This window comes from Hibiscus syriacus, unplaced genomic scaffold, assembly GCF_006381635.1.
Source record: "Hibiscus syriacus cultivar Baekdansim isolate YM2019G1 unplaced genomic scaffold, ASM638163v2 tig00110813_pilon, whole genome shotgun sequence".
NCBI lineage: Eukaryota > Viridiplantae > Streptophyta > Magnoliopsida > Malvales > Malvaceae > Hibiscus > Hibiscus syriacus.
The window spans coordinates 657,987-662,683 of record NW_024062871.1 but is presented as its reverse complement, the minus strand read 5'-3'; the positions used below and the strand labels follow the sequence as shown (position 1 = coordinate 662,683).

The following is a 4,697-nucleotide window of genomic DNA, read 5'->3' as shown; positions in this document are numbered from 1 at the left end:
AATAGCCTTCCGTTAGATAGGAACAGATTTGATAAATACTGATAACTCTCGGATGGAGTATTAAAACGAAAAATCCATTAGATAATGAACTATATATATATATATATATATATATATATATATATATATATATATATATATGAGTTAGGATCCACTTACACAATATTTTTTTTAGCTTTACATAGATTTAATATTGTTAGATGAGTGAAAATAGACATCTAAGATTAACTCTTTATTTTTTTCAATGAATATATTCTTATTTTCTACATTTAATCTCAATCATTTATTTTCACTTATCTAACGATTCTAAATCTATAAAAAATTAAAAAGTTTTACACTATGTAATTGGATTCTAACACTATTTATATTTATTATAAATATTGAAAAACAATGGTAAGTGATTGATTGTTGAAAGAAAATAAATATATAAATTTACTTCAGAAATCTTTTAAAAGAAACTTCGTATAAATATAAAATTTATTACTATCATTAATAATATTACAAGTCCGATTATTATTTTTAACTCTACTACATACAATTCCGATTATGATTTTTAACAATATTAAAATACAATAAAAATCACATAATAAGGAATAGGTAAAATGTAGGATCCACGTAATCCAAACTATCTTAAATTCGGGGAGTAACATAAGGTGAATTTAAATCAAACCAGACATTTCTAGCACCAATATCATAGCTTGTCGCAATTAATGCCCTTGAGTTCATGTAATTATTATCAGAAAAAAATGAAAAGATTGATGCAATTATATCAAGTAACTAAACATGACAAAAACATAAAATGATGAAAATATTTTAATCTTTAATTTCTTTAGTAGCAATAACTATTTTATACACTGTTCTAAGCAATACATGGATCAAAAACAAAAGAAGAGCAAATTGTATTGTATTTAGATTGTTAATGCTCTTTGCTGTAGAATCTTAACATTCCACCCAGATTCATGTTTTCCTGTAAGTTCTATGGCATCATTGAAACTAAAAATCTCAGCCCAGAAAAAAGGATTTAATGTTGAAGGTATACCCATATTCTAAGATTCCAAAGCAAAAGGTGTTTGCAGAAGATCATAAGGAGCCCATAGAGCATCCAAAGGGCAAGGGCGGTTTGCATCGAGTCTCACCCATGGCTTCCCTTTCCCACTCCAATGCAACAAACTAACCGGACCGGGATGCAAATCTCTGCATAATCCTCTATAATTATCACCTCCCAGCCCATGCTGGTTCCATCTATGATCAACGGGTGCTATTTTCCCTGCAAACACTAGCAAAAATGGTGGCAAAGACCCTAACTCGTAGATCCTTATTCTCTTTTGAAGCTCCATCCATTCAGTGATCTTCTTCGTATAGTCTCCTTCACGCCATCTTTGCAAGTCGATCACCATTACCCCAGTGTTGAAATAACAAGCTTTGCGATCGGCAAATGCCAAAGATAGCGTAGGGTTTGACCAGAAGGTTGGGGTGAAGTAGGAAGTGAAGTTGGCATTGCAGTACTCCGGAGCGGCCAAAACGGAGTTGTCCCCGAGCGGTGTCGCGGCTATTTTAGAGATGTCGTCGACGAGGACGAGGTCGGAGTCTAAGTAAACGACTCGGCGTACGCATTGAGGGATGAGGTTGGCGAGGTAGTTGCGGGCATAGTTGAGAGGGCAGTCGAGCGCCGAGCGAATGGAGGTGGAGATGAGTCCGGACACGGCGGAGGAGTCGTATGGTATATTTGGAATTTAAGGAAGGGAAAGAGCGGGAGATTGTGTACCGGAGGTGGTGATGGTCTGCGGTGGCGGAGGCGACGAAGTAGAAGATGATGTTCTGCGGGCAAGAAGAGTGTTGTAAGATGGAAAAAATGGCTGCCATTGAACCGCGCAAGTAGACGGCGTCGAGGGTCATTGCAACATGAACGGCTTGAGGAGAGCACATTTCATTAGTGCCATTAATGTCAATGGAGGGACAGGCGGGAGCGTTATAAAATTGTGGAGCTTCTTTGAATCTTTGGTAATAAGTGGTAGTAGTAGCGGAGGAAGTGGCAGTAATACGGGCGGATATGAGGAGGAAAAGGAGGAGGAAGTGGTGGTGTCGGTGGAGGTGATTTGGTGGGAATATTAATGCAAGTCTGGACATTTTGGTGGGTGGGGAGGACGGGGAGAATGAGGTGATAGGATTTGGAAGAGTTATATTTTGGTTTTTAAGCTATTAGAACAGGGGAGGGGGACACATCAATGATTTCCACTTCCTTCGTGTTTCAAATTTGAACCCAAGTTAAGGTACTTCGAGAAACCCAATGGCATTAATAAGTCTTTGGTTTCACAGCTATCCCTTATATTTCTTTGATCATGTTCAAATTTAGATTCTTTAACCTTAAACAACATTAGATTAATATACGTTTAAGTATATATTTTTAAGACGTAATAATAATAGTGTCAATTGAATTAAAATTTGATTTATCATTGAAATTAAGAATTTTACTCTATGTTTTATATTTTATATTTTTCGTATGAAAACGATGGATGATTTTGCTGCTCTTATAACATGTTCTTTTTCTACTCCTGTTGCACATTTTTTTTCTATATGGAGTTTAATTATTTTATTGATTTATCTTTTTTTTAAATCAATGGGTTAGTTTTATGTTATTGATAGAAGTTCACATTCACTAATGATAGATCGTGATCTAATTGTGATAAAGTTAGTTTATCAACATTTTATCATTGTTGTATAAATTTTTATGTTAGTGTTGACGTTGTTTATTTTTCATGGTTGACAATGGTGTTTATTTATATCTTTTTTCTTTGAAATTTTTTAATTGGATTTTTAACTCTTTTCTTCTATAGTCCTATTTTATTCTTTAATGACTAGTTTGTACACTAAAAGAATAAAATTTTATAACATTGAAATAATTGGATGTAAATAATATTGAAATGAAAGTCCCAAAATTATGGGCTTTCTGTTCTAATGGGTTCAATTATAGTATGGGAAATCAAATCTTGAATAGCTTAATTATAATATAATGTTACAGTTTAGGTAATTTTCAATGTCCAAGAGGAGAAAGTTCATTAAATCTTGACCCCTTTTGCATTTGAAGTGGACGTATCGGAGTTGGACTTTCCTCCAATATTAAATTGCAAGATCTCACAATGACATATCAACGATTTGGTTGAGCCATCAATGTCCCTCAAAAGCTTATCCTTGCCCTCAATCAAAGGATTTGCAACTATTTACTCACTATAGGTTAAACGTGTCAATTTATCATCTCATAGTGTTATTATCTTTATATTATTTTTAGAAATTTATAATTATGTCTTTCAATGATATTAATATAAAATTTTAAATTTAAATTTCCTCTTAAATAATATAATATATTTTATTATCACGCCAACATTTTTTATATCATCGTATACCATTTATTTTTTCTCATTTAATATCTTGAATCAACGTTAACTATTTTTATATTGTCAATGTGGATCCATTTTTGATCTCATGAGCTGCTTACATTTTAATAAATATTAAAGTAATTGTTTCTGTTGCTTGATCCACTACATTTAATGAAAATAAGCCTCCGTGTCTCCAAGTTATTTTCAAAATCAAATTTTATGTTTAAAGGAAAAAAGGGAAACGTATATCGAAGAAAATGAAAGACGACACGTAGCTGCAATGGGTGGGCCCACTAAGTGCCACGCCAGCACAACATAGTTTTGCAAGGGAGAAAAGTTGGGTCCCATTGGTGGAAAAGTTTATCGAGACAGGGACACGGAAACAAGAAAATTATGGAAAGTGCTCAGTTTTCTCCTCTTCTTAACTTTTATATCTAAAGTTATATTTTCAATTTAATATTCAAACTTTCCTTTTCGTTTATTAATTATAATAATGATATTCTTATTTAAAAAATAATTAAAAATTCAAATAATATTGTTCTTATATAAGATAATGCAACTTAAATCCAAATTATATATAGTTAAATGAGTTCGAAAACTTCAAATGCAACTTATTAATATTCATGATCATATATATATAATATATATAGTGAAACTTAGCTCAACTTACTATTCCTTGTCTAAATTTAATTAATCTAGGAATACATTCACTTTCTTGTCAATATGCTCAATAATAGTATAAAACTAATAATTATTACTTTCAAAGTATCACTTTGATTTCATTATGGATTTAAAACCAACTTTACTTTATATTTCTCAACATTTAATTGCATAACGATATTTTTCAGATTACAAGGAAAAATGACATGACCTAGCTAATTAAAACTTTGAAATTAGGGTATGTTAATTAATTAGACTTTAATTTTCTCCAACTTTTCTAGAAAACCTATATTAAAAGACGTGAGAAACGAAAAAGAAATTAAAGAAAACTCATTGATTAATTCAGTTAGATTACATAATTGGTCTTAATATTCAGCAATATCATAATTTAAATATTTCTTATATCTCGTATTATATGAAATGAAAAAGTTAAAATAAAAGGGAGAGCATCTTCAAGCATACCATTGAATAACATGCAAGTAGTATTAAATAGACATCACATGCTCCTGGAACAAGTGATGTTTGAAATACTAACAGAAAAGAAAGTTCCCTCTCTTTCATCATTGGAGTCTGATTGAAGCAAAAACGTCTACACCAAAGGCACAAAAGCATGTGCACCACATGACTAACCCCACGCTCCCACTTTACCCTTCCAATTTATAA

General features: G+C 31.9%; 1 pseudogene; it reads right to left on the bottom strand.

The window, feature by feature from the left end:
- Positions 1 to 809: 809 nt before the first annotated feature.
- On the bottom strand, positions 810 to 2,252 carry LOC120141835 (annotated as a pseudogene).
- Between the last annotated feature and the right edge of the window lie 2,445 nt (positions 2,253 to 4,697).